At 34.6% G+C, this 24,944-nt stretch overlaps 1 protein-coding gene across 3 annotated transcripts in view; it reads left to right on the forward strand.

Annotated features, from left to right (window-relative positions):
- The first annotated feature begins 28 nt into the window (after nucleotides 1-28).
- LOC115441495 (ADP-ribosylation factor 6) overlaps nucleotides 29-24,944 on the forward strand; it is a 53,522-nt gene continuing 28,606 nt past the window's right edge. The window contains exons 1-3 of one of the 3 annotated variants that reach the window (XM_030166307.2): nucleotides 82-156; nucleotides 5,727-5,878; nucleotides 9,821-9,927. The gene's annotated coding sequence lies outside the window, so the exon portion shown is untranslated. Of the gene's footprint in view, nucleotides 157-5,726; nucleotides 5,879-6,069; nucleotides 6,242-9,820; nucleotides 9,928-24,944 lie in introns of those variants that run through there. The other 2 variants (XM_030166305.2, XM_030166306.2) reach the window with 2 other exon arrangements.

Here is a 24,944-nt window from a genome sequence, read left to right on the forward strand (position 1 = left end):
TTTTATAAAAAATAGGCACACCGGTTTAGTTCACAAACATAGCACAGCGCTAGTGTCGCGCGCTGTCATTGTCAAATTCAATCGGATTCGTGGATGTGGAGTGTTTTGTGTTGTGTGTGAGTGTTGAAAATTGATGTAATCTGTTGTGGTCATGTGGTAAGTGCCTTTACTTCGTAATTAAGTTTAAAATATATTGTTATAATGGTTAATTTGTATAATGCACGAAATTGTGTTGTTGACCGGACCGGTTGGTAGGCCGCCGTTATTTCACAGGGCGCCATCGCCCAAGCTTGCCGACGGCCGCCGACTCCGCCTTTGGTACTTAACGTGACATTTGTGACAAATTCATTATAATATAACTTGTGACAAGTGCTTCGTGTTAGAGTATAGCATTTAGCACGTAGATCGGACCCGATGACCTAACCTTTAAAGAATCCGTCCCTTCAATACAACCAGTTTATGAATTCAATTTAATAATGCTGCCCTGACTTCCCGGCGATGAATCACTACGATTTGTGTAGTAATGTTAGAGGAACTGAATTATGTTAATTCAAAATATTTGTATTGTTCGGCTTGATTTACGAAGTTTTCAAATTCGAAATTCGAAAGCATGTTTCGTTTGGCCATGTTATGCAGGTCGTTTTCGCACGCCTTAGCCTCACGTGACGATTAAATATTATTCTTTTTTTTTAATTTTCTAATAAGCCTATGTAAATAATATAACTTGTAAAGTGTAGGCATGTGACTCATAAACTAATAGGTAAATGATTTAAAAAACAAACTTGTGAAAAACGCGCGAATTTTGTATTCTGATGGCATTCGGTTTTTAAGTCAGCTACATGATGCATAATAAATCACCATTGTTATGATAGAGCTATAATTTTAAAAAGTAGATGCACACTCATTGCTTGTGTTGGTCTTATTTTGACATTTTATCAGATTTTATACTCAATATATTAATTTTACAAGATGTAAAAAGATTTTAAGTTTTAAAGTATTTACACTGAGTTAATTATGGTGGATATTGATAAATTAATAATACCATAAATAATGAATATAGGTACAAACACTCGGTCAATTTATTTAAATTAACAATAACCAAGCAATGATTATCAATATTTAATTATCTGTTGCATAACAAATTAAATTATGTAAAATGTATGACCCATTTGCTTTATCTTGCCTGCAAGTAAGTATAATGTCCATTAAATTAATTTTAATTTTATTATCACAATAAATCATTGTACCCAAGCAGCTGTCTATTATAGATAATATTCTAGAACACTTGTAGAATAAATGAGTTTGGTATACAATTTGCCAGGCTATTTTGAAACTTTGTGGTCTGAGTAACATAATTTTTTGCTTGTGGCTGTATGCACACTTTGTGGTATTCTCATTTGCCTGTATAAAACAATATAAAATACATCCTACAAATAAATGTAAAATTTGAAATGTAAGTATATCCTTTCATTATTATACTAATTTTGAAAAATCAATGTCCATAGTTAATTCATATATTTTTTTTTTGTACTTTAAAAACTTATTACAGCATTATTGCTAGTTTTTCCCTTTGCATTCCTTAAGTACAGTAGTGTACAAATATATTTGTAGGTTTTATTTATGTTATATACAAATATTGTAAATTAAATATTCATTTTCAATCATGATGTTATTGAAAACAATTTTTTCAAGTACCAACTGAAAAGTTTCATCATATTTAATTAATCAGGACAAATTGCATTATTTTTCAACATACAATGTAATTACAGTAACACCTAAACCCAACAGAAGTAAAACTTAAATACAACCATAGTATAACAACTGAAGGTTTCAATTTGTTTGTACTATGAAAATATTTGAATAGAATAACTACTATAGATGTTCAATATGTTCTTGATTCAATACCTCACATTTGGCATGCACGGGGTCAATGATGTGTGAATTGAAGCCAATTAGCTTGTCTCAAGTTCACACATGTATAAAGTAACTATGTTTGTTGGCAATTTAGGGTGTGACCTTGGATATTCTATTTTGTAGTTCAATACATATGACCAACTCCTATGTCCGTACTAGGCCATTTCCACATTAAGGATATAGTGAAAACCAAATTTTACTGGCTGTATTTGTCTATCTATGAACAAACTTCGACAGTAGCTCATACAAAATTGAAGACTCCAGCAACATACAGTTACTAATATGTATAATTGCAGTCTGCTAATCATTCTAATAATAATATGATTTTAAATAAATTACCTAAGAGAACCTGGTAGGAATCGGGTTATAAGGATACGCCATTGCTGAAAACCATGGTTATATAAAACCGATTGTAGACATCAATTACAGAGTCACAAGTGAACAATTGGTCACAGGACTAGTAAAACATTTCGTAGTGAAGAACTATACAATAGAAAACACTTCGAACGGACTACATCGCCATCGTATTTGCAATGATAACGAATGAAAGTGCGAGTCTAATAGATCGCAGTTGTCATGCGGCCTACTAAGTATTTAGATGTAGAGGAATAACTGGATACAAATGCGTCATTATGACGGGTTTTTACTGGATACGGTGCTTTCCGTAGAGTACTAATATAATGCCTGCCATTAAAATAAAACAATTTGATTTCTGCATAGATTGGACCGTCACTAGCTTAAAAAATGTGTAATTGTAAAATGTAGGGAGATTGTAACTGACTTTTCGAACGACCAACTAAGTCTTCTTGTGACAACGAAGGCTGCAGTCATCGTCAAACGTCGGGAGAAAATTATAATATAAGAAACTGCTATAAAATCCAAAGTAAAATAGTTTATTTCAATGTTCAACGTGAAACTTGTATTATTAAAGAATAAAGTCAAGTCTAGGTTCAACTTAGTTTTGGAATTCTACAATTGTGAGTGAACTGAGGTTTATTTATGCTGTTGAAATTGTCATTATTCTACGAGCTGGTCGCTCACTTGATGGCACATGCCACATCTGCCAATATAAAGTAACAGTGCTCAGAACTTCTTTTTACAAAGTGCCGCATAGTAGTGCACTGCCTTCGTCAATCTGAGATATTATAATACGTTATGTCTCATAATGCCCAATAATTATACAGGCTTCTGGCTAATGCCTTTCAATCTGGCACAATAGTATTTTCCTAAAGATGATTTGCGCCAATAATGGACATAGCAGTCATTCCCACCCGTACGGAGTTTGGCGTCCGAATAACTTTTTTAAAATACCTAAACAATTAGCAATTCAGACATTCATTCTCGAACAATTGACACGTAAAAACTGTTTTCTCGATATTAAAAGATGGTCAACAAATCTAGAATAATATTGTACGCAGATCGTACCGTCGACGCGTTTTGACGATTTACTTATATGAGCATGTGTTTACAATAGTGGTTATTGCGGTCGGAGTTATATAACGGGATCGCGGCTTTGATCGTAATCGTGATGGCATTTTGATCTAACAGCCTCTATATGTGGAAAGGCAGTTTAAGAAACATCTATAATCTGACCTATAAATAATATGCTAATTTTATTCATAACAGATAATTAGTATTATGTTGATGCTGATAGGCTGTGTTGAGGACGCGTAGGCAACGCTACACAATTTGAAATGTCAAATGTAATTGAATTAAAAGCAGCTGTAGCGATAGCATACATACGTTGCATGTTGCTGATTGATTTGTAAACTTAAAAACAGATCTATATAAACCGAGCAAGACTCCCATCTGCCCTTAAAGAATAACATCCACGAACACCGACAATGCTAGAGAAAAATTGTGGGTGGTTACCGAGCTCAAAAAACCTCTAGGTATCTTAGTAAAACAGCTCAAATCGGAAGCTCTGAAAGACTATTTTGCATACGGATTTCTTATCTACCGTAAATGAGCGCTAAAAAGGGTATCAGGAAATTCATCTCGTAATACGGCTACATATTAAAAATATAATCTAAATAGTAGGTTATTCTAGGGTGGATAATAAGGGTTCAAAGCCTATTACGGATAAAGGTATACCGGAACGGTTTAAATCGGTCAACGCGTATAGAGGCATCGATGTGAAGTGACCGTACTTGTGTCCGTTTATCCGTTCAAAGAGTTCTCTCGCAGCCGGGATTTGCAATTAAGCGTCAAACGAATAGAAGAGGTTTTGGATGATTTCCTTTTGTAGAATGATACTAAATGTGCGATGTTACTGACTTGCAGTTATGGGCAGTAATTGTTCATAAAATTTTCGTATGAAAATTAATTCTTCAAGTTCAGCACCATTGTGATTATTTTTTACAAGGGTATGGTACAAGTGACCCCACTGCACCTGATGGTAAGTCGAGTAGGGTTCAGATAGACTTGACTGACGACGGTCCCCTCGCCATTCAACACGATTATGCGCGCCCGTTTGCAACCGAATGTGCACAGTCTGATCCCGGAAGGAGACACACTTTGCGCTACTATGACGGATTTTACACCATGTGTATGGTGGTCGTTGTCAGGGCGGATACAAATATCCTACCAAAATGAAAGATTAATTTAATACATTTTTAGAGTAAATACGTAGAATATTCAGTTCAATTATTCTGCGATCATACTTGAGATTGAAAGATTGTTCAAAAGCAATTACAATAGTTCTTCGAATGTACTAGAGGAAATCGTCACAAGCTATTCCACGGTTGACAGTAACAAATTGATTGGGACTGATGTCGAGAACTCAGGTATCGGTAGATGCGATCAACGTATCATTAACGCTGTACTTTGTAATGTTTGCAGTAATTACTACTCCCTTAAATACAGTAGCATCTACATTGTCTTTTACCTTAGATAGTCAATTTAATACGACTTACGAAGTAGAATCAGGCGCCTTTCTCGTCCCCTCATTAAGTTAAAAAACCGCTCTTGCTTGGACCATTAAAACCTCGTCTACTTTGGAAAAGCCGTGGATGCGACTTCGAGAAATCAGTGGATGCGACTAGCGTAACATTGGTAGTTGCGATACGTGCGTGCACGTTGGGATCTCGTTTGTCATGCGCGACGGCTCGAACGCCGGATGGCAACTGATTCGCGGTATCCGCCGCAAGCCACGAGATATCGACGGTGTCAGGGGAAAAATGTTTTAATACAAATGACAAGAGATCGTTCAGTCGGTGGCAAATGATGCTACTAGAAACGCCAGAATATTAAATTTCAAAGCAATACATAGAATAAAACACAAACAAACATACTGCTATGACACAATGCTTGTAACACAAACATTAAACGTTGAGAGTTAGTATGTTTTACAAGTAGTTACACAGAGAAACTCACAAAATCAACTGTCTTAATTGTTTCAGTTCTAACTTCTAAGTTCTTTCTAAAGTTTCGTTCGAGATTGCTACATTTTGAAGCATACGAAACCGTCAAGTTTACAATTTAGATATATGTATAACATGTGGTATGTTTGCACGTACGCTCCCGTATTAGTTAATGAATGAGCCGGTATTTTATTAGTTTTATAGTAATTGTTTAAAAAGCGTTTTAGACAAATTGGGTTGATGATGATTATGCAAAAAGAAATTTTATTAAATACTTTTAAGAATATCGTAAATAAGAGTGACGTAACAACTTCATCAGGATATAGTTTTGTTGTTTTTATCGTTAGTTAGTGTCCCTGAGAAACATTGGTTTAGAATATCTGTAATTTTTATAGGTAAGTATTTGATAGTATTTTGGTAGTGAATTATCAGAAAAATCAATTGTTCTAGTGGCTAGTAGAACGAAGCTAAATACGTCTTCTACGGATTTGTCACCATTCGCCAGTACCCCAAGCATCCAGACTCCAGAGTTAGATGGAAGTGCTCGTGCATCCATCATTCGTGTACCAGTGCAAAAACGGGGTTGTTACAGTGAAATCCAAGTAGGTATCAATTACCAAACATGTTGCACTATCTGTATTGTTCGATCAATTGTTCTTCACACAATGAGAACGTTGCATTCTCCGTGGCCGTCACGCTTCGCTCATGACTTGGCCACCGGCTGGGCAGTCGGCGGTGGGTGTGCGTCATGGACGGAAAACCTCGCGTGCTCTCGCGCACTCAGACCCGTTCACAGGGCAGTACCAATCGATGTCGGAACTGTGTTGCACGTGTATTATGAAAAAAATATAAACGACCAAGTGTTTGTGCCAGTGTCTGGAATCGATTTGAAAAACGAAATCGATTGTAAATCAGTGTTAATCGGTTAGTGTGTGAATGTGTTTGTTTGAAATGTGCTTTTTAAGGTGGGTAGTGTTTTTGATAGTCGTCGCTGGTGCGTAACGCAGGAAGACATTTGTTGTTACGAGCGTAATGAACCATGCTGAAGAATGAAACTCGAAAGATTAAACACATAAATCAAATGAAATGTTTCGCGCGCGCCAAATATTTCTTATACAAATGAACAAGCATAGAATATAGGTAATTAGCAACTACCAATGCTGCATTAAGCTCTCCCCATTATAAAATTATCACGTTTATTTCGTTTTAAATTAAAACTGTTAGTACATCCGAATTTCTTATAAGTTCTAATACATTTCTAGCAATACAGTTTTTTTATTGGGGATTACTTACAATCAGGTTAATAATCTGTTTGGTTGCTTACATTCGAATACCGTTTTGGTTAAATACTACAGTAAAACACATTGAACTTCGAGTGTAATGCAGAAGAACGTACATTAAATAGAAAGTAAACGGAAGAGTAGAAATGCGTTGCCAAGTCGCTGGGCGAGAGAATGTGTTGTGGTTGTCTGATTCTTAGTAAACATTCCTGCAGTATGTATGAATGAAGTAATAACAAACAATACGCCATGAAAGTATTCACAAACAGCTTAAAATCATAAAAAATCGAAATTCGGAGGTTCTCTTTTCACATTTAACAATTCAATTTAAAAGGCGTCAGCTGCTTTTAATGAAAGGTAAACTTTACGGTCGAGGCGGTGTTTCATGTTTTTTCTTTAAATGACTAGCAATTGCGACGACATTGACACTTTTTTTATTCAGTCGATTTAGGTCTTCTGTCTTGAAGGCATTCCTCTTTATAAGCTTAAAGAATCATAACAAATGCTTTTAGTAGTTCAAACAACCACTTATAAAACTTTGCTCCTTCAACAATTTTTCATTGGGTCCCTTCTCCATGTCATGTATGAATCTGCAACCAAATTCGCGAAATCTAAAACTATTGCAAAAGTATTTAAATAATAGCATTTTTCCCAATTACTACAGCATTAAACATGACAGTTCGCATTTGTCTGTGACAAATATTCAATAACAATCAGAATAATGTATAAGCAAGTCTATCACGAAAGCACGACGTGGGAAAAAATGTATTTTAAGGCCGGCTGTTGGCCTGTGCCCTCGCAATAAACGGCCTCGTTCACACCACGATATGGCTCGGTACTGTGCTTGCCAACCATACTGTAGCATTTTGTATATTTTCATTGGCTGTAGGCACTTGTATACATTTTTTTGTATAGCGAATACCACAAGTGGAATATTGACGAGCGATAGCATCTGTTTTGGCTTGAATTGTCTTGTAAGATTTAGTACTTCCCATTTACTTTTTACTAATATAAATATAAAGATTCTATCTTAAGCAGTATAAAATTGTATCGAGAAAAACTGATTCACAGACGCTGCTCAGCCTATCATATTACTAATTATAATTTTTGCAATGTTCGTGAGATCCTAATCTTTTAGATGTCCTTTGATATAGCTACTGCAGAATGTTTTCAGTGAACTACAAAAGAACATGCAATTCACTGTATCATTAAAAGGAAGATTAGTATGGGATATGCTAGTGTGTCGTCTTAAGATAGTTATGACTTATGCCTGTTAATTGGTCAACGAAAATTATGAATTATCAGGGTCCGAATAGATCGAATTAAAAAAAACGGAATAATTGACGTCGCGTATTCGCTACGCTTAAGAATTTGCTTTGGGTCATGTAACAGAAACCATTCGTGTTTTTTTGTGCCATGCTTCATAGCTTATTTCTCGTCCATGTGTTTAAGTACTTTGAAAGAATCCAGTTTGAAAAGTATATCTGCGAAAACGTATTGCTAACTGGCTTTAGTGTTTCTTGGAAAACTCGTGCCTATATCGGCAGTCGAATGTCACGTTTTAAGTTAAGTAAACAAAAGGGTTTCTTTTAAATATTTTAAGAGACTTCGTTGGCATTTTCTGGCATTACATTTTCGTAACAAAAATTATAATTTAGTGAAACCTCGTATCTGTCTCGAGAACTTTCTGTAATTCGTATATTTTTATCTTAATTCTCGGCTACATAGTTGATTGTAATATTTAAACATGTGCTGTGTAGATTACAAAAAACCTTGAACTAAACGGTTACATTGTTGTCGGGACCTCTGATTGACCCCATTAATTTCAACGATGGTACATTTGACAATTAATATTGAGGTTTCTAAGCATACTTTGAGTTTTCAAGAGACACTCCACAATTGGGCCGAATCCAAATTCACCTGATTTCTTAATTTAAGTGCTGCAGTCACAAAACTAGATTTATTAGAGTTCAGGTTTACTGACCCTCTTTTAAAGGAATCGATAGCTAAGAAAGAGAGCAACATTTTGCTAATAAAGGAACAACCGCAGAGCTCGTTGTCAGTCGAGCAATACATTTTAGATAAACATCGTACTATTTCACGGGTTTCTTCATTAATTGAAAATATATCGAATGCATTGAAAAATTTGCTATAGCGACCTACATCGTTATACCGTTTATGTAAATTAGGGGTACATTATGATAAATGTTGATATTATCTGATTAATATCCTGTTTTTATATATATATATATATATGTGTGTGTGTGTGTACGCCAATGTGACCACAATGCACATGATGTCAAGTGGAGTGAGGTCCTATAGAATGTCGACTGATGAGACATAATTACCTGATAAGCAATCAGGCTGCTCCCGGAACGCGACACAGTTACTTGGGCGACTACGGTGGGTTTAACACTTTGTGTACGGTGGTCGCTATCCGGGCGGATATAAAATATATCCTACTACCAGCAATGCAAGTATTTTTGAACTTAAATGTATATAATCTTATAATAGATAATTAAAAAACAATTTTAGCTTCTAAACAACATACTTTTGTCATTGTGAAATCTGTTTATTATTAACTATGAAGCTCCAGAAGTCTCCGCGTTTTCCTCATTCCTGTCGAACCGTTCTTGGAAATTCGATGGTTAATATAAACCAGTCGAGATTTCTCGATTGCCTCATCGAAGTTTTATTAAAGTTTCCGTTTTATTGGCTTATATGGATTCCTTATTAGTTTTGTTTCATCGAGGAATATGAAATTGTGATTTCGTGATCATATAGTTCTGCGTTTAGTTGGTATCTAATAAATAATGAAACGAGCGTAACATTCTATATAATGTTTGTGTACAATGTATATACCTATATCACATAATTTTAGTAGAATCGAAGAAAAATTATATACTGAACCATACTACCTTCTTTTACACGAACTATTGCTAGTAGTGTATATTATTGAGCACACTCAAATAAGTAGTATGTAGTAGTAATTTTGTTGCCTAATCCTTCTGGGTAGTGCCTTGGTTACGTAATTTAATCAACTATTGTATGATCATTTAACACTTGTCGATCTGTACATATTAGTTTAATTACAACCAGATCATTTTCTGAATCAGTTAGTTAGTTTAGGGTTGTCACTGTTTGCGCGTGTGAAATTAAACAATAGTCTATCTTATGATAAGGTGGTTCAGCTCATATTTTGTTTAAATTAAGATGCGTTCTGCTTATGTTTTCTTTTAACGTACCGTTTTACCATTGTTTCAGGTTATGTGTGCGTGCAGTTAGATAAGCGTCAACACTAGTGCGATAGGGTTGTTGACAACAATCAGCGTTGTGGAATGATTCCTGTGTGTTGGCGACTTGTTTTACATGTAAGTATTAGCATTTATTAACTTACTAGCAGACCCGACAGACGTTGTCCTGTCTTAACTATGTATGCACGCGCGCATTCTGTCGATCGCTGACAGTTATTTCAAACCACTGACAAATATGTAAAATTAATATTGTCGATAAGTTTTCTTAAATTTTCTAATTTTCCGCGCAATTTTTTGTTTTTTTTTTCTCTCATAAGGACCTTCAAGGCAATAACAAACACAACAAAAAAATAGTGAAATCGGGCCTAGTTGTTCACGCGTGATGGCGTATCCAAGGGAAATTGGGATTCATTAATATATATAGATTATTATAATAAATCGAACAGTTGCGTAGTCATCGGTGAGTTTGCGCCTGTCAGTAACTTATGGTCATACAAAATTTATGAATCGATATCCTTCTGTTTCTGAAAGAGCACAGGCTAGCCGCCACCAAGGCCTAACTTTTGCTCGGCTGTGATTTATCTTACCTCCGTGGGCAGTATCGTTTTCTGCAATGAAGGTTCACAAGCAAATGGGTCACCTGATGCCAAGTGATCGCCCGTCGCTCGCGATATCCGAATGGCGATGTATACGCTGCCATATAAGTTGTAGGATGTGGGATAGGAGCTTGGCCCTCTGTTATATCCACCACACGAAACTTTTGGCTTGGCTTTTGGTGCGATATTGGCTCTACCCCGTTTGACTCGGATAATTCTTGTAGACAGATATGTCTACAGCGTGACTGTAGCGAAAAGAAATGAGTATATAGTGTTTAAACCGTGCACTCCTACTATTAAAAGTACACATAACTTTAACACAGTGACTTCTCCATAGAAGTAATTCAATTTCTAGAGCTTATTGACTCCCCATGACATTTACGTGTACCCAGACATATAAAGGTCATTACTCGGTTTATGATATGTTTTTACCAATGTATTAAATGAAATGTATGTTTCCCACGAGTGGCGTACGAAACGGTATTAATGTCTGACTAATTTTTATTACCACTTATGGTTAATGAATGAGTCTGAAAATGTAATGTTATTTTCAATTAAAATTTTATAGTTTCTTTAATAAATATATCAAATATTTTGTCAACGCCTGCGAAATCACGTTGGAAAGTAGTTCTGTATTTTTAAATTGACCTCTTATGTTACCAGACAGTACAACTAAGCAGGCGTAGAAGACGTTTCCATAGAAATTTTCTTTACCTTAGTTTCTGTCACAGTAAACTGACTTCATTCGAACTGATAAATACAGTGTAGGTAACTAATTCAAATAATTTCGACTGAAAGACTCCGTAGACGGTCTCCAATATTATGCCCACCTGTCTTACTAGAATCTAAATGGAGGAATGCTGACGCCCAAACGTGACTGACTGACCAACAAAACCGTCCAATAATGCTGGACAAATATGAAACGAACAATGTGAATAGATCGCCGATGTCACTATGGCGAATTATTTCGTCGATAATAAACTCTATTGGTGATTCCAAAATAATAATACGAAATAACTTTGCATACAGCCGAAAAGACGATTAAGCGGCTCACCTACTAGCCCTCGGGTTTTAATAAGCGTCGATGTACGAGCTAAACCAATTAGTATTCGCCGTGTGTGCGACAGTTGTACGGGTGGTGCTTGCTCACGGCTAGGGTACGGTCAACGAGCCTGTTTTGTGTATGTTTAATAGTTGTCAACACCTGTATACATTGTTTTAGTGTTTTATATGGTTTATGGTTGTTTGATTGTTGCAATTCTATTCCGTTGGAATTAAGTCGTATAGCAGTGAGGATGATAAATGGATTTAGGGACATCGTGGTTGTGGGATTGTAGAGATCTCCAAATTCGAATTCGTATTTGACGTTTCCTTATTACTTATTTTGGGATAGAGCTCTAAGGCGATATAGATACATTATTGTTTGTACATAAACTCATTCTCAATATAAAATAGGTTCAGCAATATGTTACGGACATTACGTAATAATTTGTAAGCGTTGATGATGTTAATCCATATCATTAATACTTAGTGTTAAACCACTTAAATACATTCACATATAAAACGGCTTTAATAAAATTTAAGAAGCAAACAATTTTCTTTCAGTTTCTTAAGATTTATTCACCGCCCAAGTGCATACAGAAGCGTGTAAAGTTGCGGCAAGTCGAACGCCACTCGGATTGTGAAAACAAGCCATCAAATGTTTTAAAACGTAAACACGAGCCGTGGTGGACACAATGGCCGATTGACTTGCAACTTTATTGCCGCCTCGTAAATCTTCGTCAAGGAAGTAAGGGTTACGTTGGTTTAGAAAATAGTGAAATGGAGCGTAATATGTAATGCAAGAAATTTGTGGTATATTGATTGGTGTAGTAGGTTGATTGGTTCGTTATATAGCATTCTCCAGTTTTATCCAATTTGTATGTCTCAAGTTAACCTTTAACTCAAACCTTTTTTATGTGTGTGGACCGTAGGCATTCGTTAAACAAAAGAGAATATCGAAAAAAGACATTCTATAAAATATAATACGCTAAAAGAGTTCTTAAACATATTTGGTTGTGTAAATAGTATCCTGTTTATTATACAGATGGATAGCAGTAACATATCACAAAATATTATGTGCAAGTCTTCAAATGGATAACTACTATTAAGTTACTTAAATCTTAGGCATTAGAAGTATCTATAAAATTTATCGAATCATGGTAATTTTTTTTTGGCATAGTTTTTATGGATTCTGTTTTATTTATGTAGATCACATTCTTAATTATATTGTTTTGGTTCTTGTAAATAGAGGTCTACGACCTGTTCGCAAGTAATATCAGCCTTACGGCTCCGTCAATTACCTTAACGATTACGCAAGTCATTCCCGAAAACAAAGCCATTACGTGACCACTTAAACTTAACCCCTTAATGCTTGAGTTGTCAGTATCTACGCCATTTGTGTCTCCTTTCGTGTGAATTTTGGTTAAAATAGCTTTTAATGCGATTAGGCTAAAATTAAACTTGTGCTCAGGATCAAAATCTATTTAATTGCGGTATCTCAATAGAACAATATGTAGTCATTTATCTAATTACGACGGGCTAGTATGATCATATTCATTATTTATGAACTCTACAATCTTAAGGCTATTTGATTTTTACAGCAGTTAGTATTATTGACCCTAGATGTTATTTACTGCAAATCGCAGTGCATTCAAGTAATTCTATAGCAAAACTCGCCAGCCACCCTGAACTTGTTGGAACTTCAGAGCGTATCGGTGTCGAAGTTCCAGCGTATACCTCCGGCAACATTCCTAGCACATAGCAGGTCGTCAACGGTTAATGAGGTGAGGTGTCGTGTGACGATCGTCGCATGTCGCTTGTCGCTTGCCGCGGATTCGTAGTGACCCCGTCATCGGCATGGTTACAGAATGAATGGCTATTTAAGGTTTATTAGATGGGAATTTTACACAGCGTATCGATAGGAGTTAACATTTTTTTGACAATTGTTTGACATGAAATGCCTGCTTATCAGTTTGTGGATTATAGGTGATAGCTTAACATGTGTGTTTGTTTAGATTTCGAAGACTTAAATAAAGGTTTATTAAAAAAAATAATAAGTAACTTACAATGAGACAGCAACCGTATTTATCTAACGAAATATATCTCAATAGCATTATTTATCTACCTACTACAACACCCACCATCCGCTGCTAGTAACTGAAATAATTCTAGTAAAAGCGACCAAGGTTGACAATATTCCAGTAATTTAAAAAATTACCAGTTATATTATTATCAAATCACAGGAACCAGTGATGGCCACAATACTGATTAATCTCAGGATGCACTTATTGCCGCTGGATTAAGCTATTCACATTTTATAGTTTAATCAACGTCGTCCTACACAAATCTGTCTAGTGCTTACTCCCACTGCATACGACCTTCACCTGTTACTACTTCAACCAGTCTGGTTTTATCTTAAAACTCCTTTAATATTCCTACTGTCTGAATGCTAGTATCGAAGTTGTTTTACTTGGGTGACTTGTCGATGTAATAAACATTGTTTTCAATGTTGAATTGTGCTTGACTATTGGATGATTTTTATTTGTATTCAATGATGGCATAAGCGTTAATCTTTGGGTTTATCTTTCTCATAATTAATTTCTCCTTCTTCTTGCTTCTTCCTCCTCAATTCTGAGGGTCGTGACCACTTCTCACCAGCTTCCGCCGTATGATATCACGCCTTCGATCCCGGCTGTTAGCCACCTGTATTGCATCGTATACAGATGTATCAAGATTTCTCCTATCTGAATTAAATTCTATTTTAACTACGGAATCCCCTTGTTTTAGATACTCATTACATTAAAACTGTGTTTCAAGTTGCTTTGAATATTCTAATATACTCCAAATAAATTTTAAGGTTTTCACTTAAGGGTTTATTATTTTATTTCTATGACGTATGTACTCGGTCAATGACCTGTACTTACTTAAATGAACGGCTGAAAATCTATTATGGAATGTATTTCTACTATTTTAACTGTATTTTACTGATTACTTTCCTTCATAAAGGTTTTCTAACCAATAATAAGCCACTTGTTTGCCCTAGCACTTAAATTCGGAGCATTTGTGGCGCCATTTGATGTCATAAATCAGTCGACTGAAATCCCACTCAGGGTTGTCAGTTACAATAATAAACCCATAACGCGAAGACTCCAGTGCCACGAAATCATGACTATTGGCATTAGATGAACCCTGACGCTAAAAATAATCCTTTTAGTAGCAGTGAAAGCGTCAGCCCTGTTTGGACAAGTGTTTACGTCAAATATACGAGCTTCATGGGACGGTTACAGTACAGTTTGACGACCCCGCACATGTGTTTATCCTATAGAAGTGTTGCGAACTACGTAATTGTTTATGAACGGCCAAAGGAGTCGAGCGACGGTTTAAATTTAAGTTTTAATGAAGCTGCCGCTGTTATGGGAATTTTTAATATGTCGTTCGCGGAACACGGAGTTCTTTGTTTTATGTGTGTGTTACCTAATGTTTTTATTATTATTATGTAAGTCCCGCTGCGGCAACATTGTTCGTGACCTTATATGTCTTTAATCGATTTGTAGAGATCTTCGAGTCATTAATCAAATGAGGTTTGTGCGATTAACGTGTGCTGTGCGATCCGTCTGTGCACGCGAGTATTCCTTGTTTTGACTTCAAACGACGGTTAAAATGTAATAAGGTTCATTTCTTCTCGTTGAATTAATGTGACGTCACTGGAATCTTCATACCTAGTAGTTTAAAAACGTAGCAGTCGTCGGGTGACATTATTCTATTTATTGCAATGTGTTTTATTGTTTTATGGACGTCGCGTTGGTGAAATATCTTCGTAAAATATTATAATAGTCATCATCCACTTACTGCTTCGGTGGCGTGGTTGTATTGCGTGTCCGGTATTAATAATTATGTTATGACCCGGGTTTAAATCCGGTGTCGGGCAATTCTATTCAGTATCAACCAGTGGCGAAGGGTGAAATTTTTCAAAAGGTAACCCGTTGCAAAAAAGCAATCGCCCTGGTTAATGTATCGCTGCCCTTTTTAACAGAAAACGAACACTAAGACAGTAATAAGTAAACCTAAAAGGGAAGCCGATAGGAGTCGGGTTGTATGGACACTTCGCCACTGGTATCAACCCAGACTGAGGAGATTATGTCCGATATGGCGATTGGCCCGTCCCCTATCACATCATGGTCGAAATACGCTTGAGAAAAAGTAGGTGCTTTGGTAACACCTCTGCCTACCCCTTCCGGGGTAAAGGCGTTATAAGTGTGTGCGCGCCATTATCCGAACTATGTAAAATAAGCGTCGCACGCGTTTATTATGCCAAGTTATGCACTATCCCGTCATAACGGTTGCGACAATATCTATGAGCTTGAATAAAGCTAAATGTAGTACAAAATTCAGATTGAAATGTTGCAACTTATTGTTATTCAGCCTTTATAGAGACTTTCCCGCCCTCACACCCACCACTACAACTCCTGTAAGCCAGGATCAGCAGTGGCACGCATTTTGTGACACCGAGCAGTGAAGCTCGGCGAGTCTCAGGGAAAACTAATATGTCATTATCCCGCAACGAAATTAATCAAATAGAAAAATAGGGAGGAGTTGGAAATATTAATTGTCCACTTCCCTCCAGAGCAATGCGGGTGACAAAATTATGATGTAAGGAGGCGATTTAACCTCAAGGAAAGGGACGTTTACAACTAGATAAGCTAGTTATAAAGCACCACGGATAAAATTAAATGAAAGGGTCCTATCACATGAGCTGTTAGATTTGATTACAATAGGCATGGCAAAAACGCCGGAAAGCACGGAAATTCCGTCTAGTCTCAACAAGGTCCATGTAGTATACAACCCCAGATGTTATTTGCATACTATTTAACATGATGTTGCGCTCTTCATGCCAGAGACCACACTCCCAAAGTACGTGATGAGCAGATTGTTCAACCTCGTAACCAGGTGTAGAGCATGGGCACGCAGGAGAATCAACCAGCCTAAATGAGAACAGTTTACCCTTAAAATTACTCAGTTATTCAGCCTTGTGTGCATTTAGTTTCAGCAGAATTAGTAGCGCCAGAAAATTATCAAATGATTACAAACAAAACAGAGTAGGAAACATTCTAGAACCATTAAATTTGCAGGAATTAAAGCAGGTGAAAATTTTTACGTAAAATACATTGGGTCTCCGCTTGGAGACACATTTTTGCCCCGCGTTTAGGCTAATGTCGGCCGACCTAAATTCCAAGCGAATTCACACCATTTTAATTGAACTACTCGTGAGCTGTGTGGCTTGACATTCAAAATTTTCTTTCAAACAAATCTTGTAGCTATAAACAAGAATTGGTAGAAGTTTAAAGTTCAAACTGTGCATGCAATTGTAAACAGTTACCGGTATGAATTCTGTATGATATGAACATCGGTTTGCTTTATAGAATCCATGTAGGTTTAGACAGTATATTTGATAATACCACTTTACAGTCGGTTTGATAAAATCTAGCATTTTTCCAATGGTAGACGCCAGTACAACTCACCTACTTGCTCGTATTGCAAGTTGTGTTATAAAAAATATTGGTAATGTCTGATTCGTTTTCAGTCAAACAATTTACAGGCAGCAATGCTGCAACTGGAAACGTTTTTAATTGCTTGCCGATGAAAACATTAATTTGAGAACGGGAATATTAATCTACGTTTCCATTGAAATACACTGCCTCTAATTGGCCAATATTTTGAACTGCATCTGGTAGTTTTGGTTATAAAGAGAAGAGTAGTATTTGGTTTCGAATTAATAATTGAGTCATAACATTTTTCTTTTTATCAATCCTCTCAATTTTATACAAAGTTGGCCTACGCCTTTTTTCTGCTTTTAAACATCCACCAAGGATTTTTAACTAACTCCTAGATAGATTGCCCCACTTGCTTTGTTTTTGTAGCGGCTTTTAACGTTCGCCTAGTGACATTTCGCCTGGAGCTGACAGAAGCTAATGATGAAAAAGCCTATCTATCATTACAGTTTCCAATAATAAACGACCTTGCTCTAGGTCGCGAGACGTAGCGACCTTTTAATTTTACTGCAAAAGGTTATTAGAAGTTATTTCATGGATTTACATAGAGTTGTAGTTAGGTGGAGATTAACAAAATTGAGTAGTAGTTTGTATATCCAGTGCCTATGGCTTTTTGATCAGTTATCGAATTTCCTTTTTTTTACCTTTTTTAACATGCGTGACCAAATGGCTTACATTAGATTTGATGGTAAATAAGTGAAGTCTAAAATCTAAATAATATATTGAACAATAGAATATGTTAGTCGACTAATCTATCAACAAGTTGACTTATTCATTAAAAAGACAAACGATTCCGTTTATTGGCATCGTTATAAGATAGAAATTAGCATGTTATATCTCCGATTGCTAATTGTAATTTAATTGATGATCGTATCATAAATATAACAGTCACGTAAAGATTGCAGACTTCAAGATGAAATAAAATAACATGTTGCTAGACTAATGTCATCGGAATACAAATGTGATTTTAACTCGACTATACATCAACTGTAACTGTTTCAAGTGATTCAATATTGTAAATTTTATTTCTTTACAATACAAAAAAAGCTTACAAGAGTCGTTTCCGTCTGCAGTTTCTATTTTGACAGAGTGGTACTTTTATGTCGAGACAAGCTATTGTTTGCGGCTTCAACTGCTTAAAAGGCTGTCTTCGTATAGTATTGGACGCCCAAACACTACGTCAAACTCCTCATCAGGTTTTAAGCTTTATTTGTTTAAGGCGTGTTGTGATGTCTTACCATTAGGTGAATTCATTTTTTTTTTGTTTTCAAATTCAAATCATTTTTTTGCTGAATACAGGTTACATGCATGTTACAGGTGATATGTAAAAATGGAAAGTCTCGTCATATTCTACCCTTACTGGGCGTGCAATATTTTTTATTTATTTTTTCTATCCTAAAATGAAATTAAATATAAACAAATACTTATTTTAACGGTAATTCAGGGTAAGTCCATACAAAACGCGACAAAGCTCAGGAATCAATAGTTAATCCGAGCCATTCGTTTGATATCGGAGAAGGTATAGCGATGAGAAACTAAAGAGCACTCAAGTTTCGAAGACGTTTCGTTCGATACGTTGAGTGTGTTTGAATAAAATATTATGTCGCTTACTGTTTGAGAATTGAACGTTGAAATTAATTCTGATATAGAATAATGCAATAGAGGAAGCATAAAATACTGTAAGTGGCACTCGTTGCATAAAGATACGTCCATAAGTAGACAAGACAAAAACAATGAAACTTAAATAATGAGTCTTATAAAGTCTGTTTCGGCAAAAAACTTTCACATTTCTAATACAAATCCTTTGAAAAGAAGAAAAAAGCAAACGTTTTAGGGATAAAGAAAGAGGCGTCAAAGTTAAATAGAAAACAAATATATTTTATTAAAAATTGATTAATAAATTTTACACAGATTAAAGAAATAAAAAAGATAAGACACACCATTCGTTTCAAATTAGTAAAAAATTATACGCTGTAAAAACTTCACTGACGAAATACAATAACGTGAAGCTAAAAAGTACTTGTAAACTTGTACACACAACTACTTAACCGTTTATTGTATGGAAGCCATGTCGGCAGGGTTGACACTGTTCGTGTAAACCAGTCTAGTGTGGCCGTCGTGTAACATGCGTTACTATCGCGTGATTATATTACATTGGCTTCATGCAGTTTATTTTAGGATTTTTGCTCAACGAACATAACGGAATTGACTTGATCTTACATTTTATGCCATTTTTGTTAGTTTAAAATGGCATTTTGATTGCCGCGAGAATTTGTTTTGGTTGATTTTTGATGTTGGCAATTGGATGTTGTTGGATCGATTTGCAAATATTTCTAAGAATTGATTTAATATTGATAGCTCGTGCTGGTGTTTCGTTTTAACCCTAATGAATTGAGTTGTGGACGGACGACCTGGCTAAGGTCGCAGGAAGTCGCTGGATGCAGGCCGCTTCCAACAGGTCGACGTGGAGATCCTTGGGGGAGGCCTATGTTCAGCAGTGGACTTCCTGTGGCTGAGATGATGATGATGAATTGAGTTTTAGGGAAACCCTTATTTAAGATGCAATTACTTCAATGAACCTATATTTATATTTGAATAAAAACTTTGTTCTCCTTTTTAAGCACTGGACGACCAGTAGTTACTATAATTCCGTGATATAAAAAATCAAGCTTACATTTTTTTCCTTTTACAGTAGTAAGTAGATGTCCGTATCAAGTTACGTGATAGGTACAATCGGCCAAGTTCGTGCTAGTACACTTCCAAATACATTTTGCTTGACCGGTCTAATGTCCCGAGATATTTAGACACGCCCCTGTCTCATATTTCACCAATTACGACAGTTTTGGAGATGTGCGAAAGGAACAGCAGATAACTCTTATTGTTTACTATAGTTGTATTTTACTGATTGACGACGCGCACGCAACTATTGAGTTACATTTTGCTCACAATTATTTTTTCGTTTACGGCCATCGATATCTTGCCACTACGTAGACTTATGTTCGTTTACTGGAAGCTTGATTACTTAGTCGCCGACCTGTCCTGTGACTACTGCACCATGGATTATATATTCCGTGAATTAAATCTTACGGTAAGTAAAACAGTCATACTATACTATATAATATTTTAATATTAATTTGAACTAGTGGACGTTAATATGCGTGGGAAAAATATCGGCAGCGCAGAGAACTAATAATTAAAATTTTGCAGTTTTGAGAAAATCGCGGTTTATAGCTTTTTTTTAATTATTGGTCATCATAATTAATTATATTTAAAGCCAACATAAACCACCACCTTTCTAAACTCTTTTAAATATAATTATAATATTATTGAGTTTTGATGAATACTTATTCCTTTAATTGTGTAAAACAGACTTCAATATGCTACTTATTATATTTTTTATTAATCCTTAAGTTATCCTATCTATCGTAGGGTCAAATATGATTACTGTCATTGGTGTGTTTTTTTGCCAAAAAATTAACATATCTATTAATCATACTTGTAGTAATCTATGTAGTATGTTATTTAAGTTGCTTTACATATAATCAAATGTCAAAATATTGAAAAGAATTATAATTGGAAAACTAAAAAGTACTCAATGCAAAAATAAACTACTTCGACGGGTATACTCACTATAGTTATAGGTGTTACCTATCTTTTCTTGATCTCAGTTAAAAATTCAGAGTTTTCGATATTGAAACAGCAGTAGCATTAAGCGTAACTTTTACCGTCAACTTTTAATAGTAAACTCTAATTTATTGTTGGGAATATATTAAGACAGGCCGGTAAGCCTTTTAGTCCAGTCAATAAGCTCAAAAAGGTGTCAATTTATGTATTATAAAGATCCAAAAATATGAGTGATAGCTCATTCGATTTGGATAACATGACGTCTAGAAAAATAATCATTGGCACTTAAAAAATACATTTGTTATTAAGAGGTTCTTCGATAATTTAAAAAATATAAATATTTAAGAAATAAGGAGGAAATTTCCAATTTAAAGAAGACACGACGCCCGAAATTCTATCTCCTTTATTAATAATTTTTATTTAATGCCAAAAATATAGACGAGTATAATTAATTTATGTATAGACAGTAATTTGTTTTTATTACAGTAATATTGCATAGCCAACATTTTTATTGCTGCACATGTCCAGTTTAAAAAGTGTAAAGATTTCACATAAAAAGGGTCTTTGTTAGAGGACGTCATTTTTTTATGTTTTTGTTAATCCCGGTTCCACGTTGACGCCTTTATCGGAAAGCGGCAGCCATTGTTTATTGAATTTAGACGAGTTTAAAGATTTTAAGTAGTGGTATTATGATTTCTTACTAGAGTAATTAACTATGCCGGCGCGTTTGTAAGTTCCGCTTATAGACGTTTAAGTTCCACCCAGTTTAACCCAGAGGTTTCTGTTATTATTGTTTCTTTTACAACTACATAATATGTAGCACTGAATTAAAGTAGAATTACAATCCGATTTAATGCAATTTGGGATTTTTATCTCAATAAAATGTGTGCAATTATGGAAAACAGAGCTGATTTTTTTTTTACTGAATTTGGATTATTTCGTACTTGACCCACGTATTTTGTGTCGGCCGCACTGGCGTTCTGCTCCCATATAAATTTTATTATTTTGGCACTGTAGTCATTACGTTAAAATATTATTAGAATAATAGATTTTAGTAATTAATATATAATTTAATTGTATTACAGAGAACCACTGTCCCTCGATGGATACACTAGGATGCGGATGAGAGCTCCATCGCTAACCGATCCAGAGCGCACACTCTACTCAACCTGCCTGCTGAGCGTATCAAACTTGTAATGAATACAATTAAATCATATCACTGAAATAACAAAAAAATGTGTTTTATTTACATAGACTTTCTACGAAATTTCATTTTACATGTGTATCTCATTATTTGTTGGTATTGCAAATATATTATCTACTATATTCGATTTTAACTATTCATAATTATATATCGTAGCGATACGTGCGTGAGCCTCATCGACTGGTTCACAAAACGAGCCTATTGAAATAAATCATTTTATTTGAAAGATTTGATTGTGAGATTTTAAAAAAAATATTTACTTTAAATTTTACACTTAAAATGCTTAAATTTATGCAAATATAAACGTTATTACATTTGGAAGGCATCCCGAAAAAAGTTAAGTAATCAAAAATCTTGTTTAGTTATCTCTGAAAATAATTACTGCGAATAACATTTTTTTCAAATTTTCTTATTTTTAAATTTTTTCCCTTTATATCCGCAAATGATAATAATAACACTTACTTATGTAAAAAAAAACAGGTAGTTATATCTTTTGACGAATCGTGAAATTATTTGTATGAATTACTCAGCCATGACTTTTTTTTCTTATTTTTCTTATCAATGAAGGGTCTAAAATTATTATTGTAATGACTCCAAGTTACTAATTTTGGCACATTATTATTCAATAAGTTTGAGGTTGGTTGGAATTTATTCGAAACAAAAAACCAGCGCCCATACAAAAAACGGACATGTCCTTTCAAAAGTAAATAAAATGTTCAAAAAAGCATAAAAAAAATTGAGAAAAAATATAATAATTAGTAACAATGAAACACATAACAATAATTTATGATTATGTGAATGCTTGAACGAATTAAATAAACTGAACTGTTTAAGTAATTTTTATAATTCAAAATTCAATCATAATATGCAGCTATTAAATCGGTAAACAAAATCAATAACTGTAAGTTGATTATAGACTTTGGGTTTTAACTGAGCGAAAACTAAATAATTGGCTAAAGAAAGTAACTAAAATTTACAAACTGGACATGTGCAGCAATAAAATGTTAGCCTTGCAAATATTACTGTAATAAGAATTCAAATCAACGCCTACACTTATAATCTTTAAATGCCTCTAAATTCAATAGCATAACAATAGACTCAGTTTAACGATAAATGCGTCCACGTAAGACCGGTGTCAATACAAACATTGATAAAAAATGCGCCCTTTAACAAACCATTTTTATGTGACATATTTATTCTTTTCAAACAACATCTGCAGCAATAAAAAAGTTGGCCTTTCAATATTACTCTAATAAAAGCATATTACCGCCTACACATAAAATCTTTAAACTCGCCTCAAATTCAATAAATAATAATCGCTGCATACCGATAAATAGTCCAAATAACTACTTCAAAAAGGTGTTAAATAGTTCAAATTAGGATGAAAAAAAGGTATTTCGTTATTAACTCAAAAACTATTCATATTTAAGATAGAAAAAGATCCTTAAGGTTATAGCTTAAGGTCCATTTTCATACATTTTGTTTCACCTTTAATCTGGGTAACTAAACAAGTATTGACAAGTAAAGAATTTAAATTCACGTCTAGTTAGTGATTAGTTCTCGCAGTTGAAAGAAAAACGTATAAATAATTAATATGCATGGATATTTCGGCCTTTAAAATTTAATATGACGAAATTAAAGAAAACAATATAAGAAGCTAATAATTTTAGGTCAATTATTTTAACTTAAATGTTAATACATATTTGTAAATACAGAGATTGGAATAAAATGTTATCGTCTAAGTTTTTGAAATGAAATAAAATAACAATTCAAATAATGAAATCTATTAACTATGATTAATTATTATAATATGAATTATTGAACGAATTGAATAAACTGAACAGTTTAAATTTTTACGATTCAAAATTCAATCATAATATTATGCAGCCATTGAATTTATTTAATAAATTAATTATAGACTATGGGTTTAAAGAGACCGAAAACTAAAAAAACGGCTTAAAAAAGTAGCTAATCATAATTTACTTACAAAATATAGTTGTGACAAATATGGCGGAAATTGCTTTAAAATGATTATTTTTTAATACAACATAAAGTTTGGTTTGTTAAAAGTTAAAAAGAAGGTAATCAGGTACATAATATGATATAAAATAATTAACGTAATGTCGTTTCTCATTTATTAAAAAATAATGCCAAAAAATTCAACAATAAAAACACTGTAAATTGCGATTGTCTCCAAACTATAAAACTTTTGTTATTACGTTCTTTACGCCGACGATATGCATCTTACAAGTATAGGAATTATCGTCATAGCATAGACGTGCGCGCATCAATTGTAATTTCGTTTTCTATTATACACTCAGCAGCGGTTCGGTTGTGTTACGTAACGTCATTGCAGGTAGCCAGCAGACTTACGACTGATATCGATCTATGCAATCGATCCCAAACCCCGCCTCCCAAACGTAGTAAAACAAATTTGCCAAGTTATTTTGACCCTTAGGGTGGTCGACTGCGAACTTTGCTGATTGTACATCGGTTTGAAAGTGAGTCAGTAAAAATAAGATCCAATAGTATCCAAGCAAAAAAGTAAAGCCAAGTCAGAAAATGTATAGTCATGAAAAATCCGACGCTAATCTGAATAAATACGGACAATGAATGTAAAACTTCCGCTTAATAATAAAATACAATCTCCGCCCATTATTTTCGTCCAGTCGCGATTTTTTAGGTTTGCACAGCGGGTTATCGAAGCGGACGTATGCAAATACACAACTTGTGATAAACTATAATACAACCGCCTCTGGCATTTTTATTACTAATTGCCACTGGTGGTTAATTAACTACACTAGATTAGATTAATATATTTGCAAGCAATTTGACCCAATTTTTAACTAAGGAATACATGTTTTCATCGATTTATTGTAAGATAAATCATTCCAACATCAGTTATTCCTCTTATTTTCGGTTATAAAATATTCGGTTATAATAATATTCTCGTAGGTCTCTCATATGTAACACTCCGCCTGGGTAGGTACCAACGCAACGTCTATTTCTGCCAAGCAGCAGTATGTAGTCACAATTGTGTTCTGGTTTAAAGAATATTGTAGCCAGTGTAACTACTGGACATAATAAGACTTAATATCTCATGTCTCAGGATGGCTATTG

Source organism: Manduca sexta, chromosome 25 (assembly GCF_014839805.1).
Source record: "Manduca sexta isolate Smith_Timp_Sample1 chromosome 25, JHU_Msex_v1.0, whole genome shotgun sequence".
Classification (NCBI taxonomy): domain Eukaryota; kingdom Metazoa; phylum Arthropoda; class Insecta; order Lepidoptera; family Sphingidae; genus Manduca; species Manduca sexta.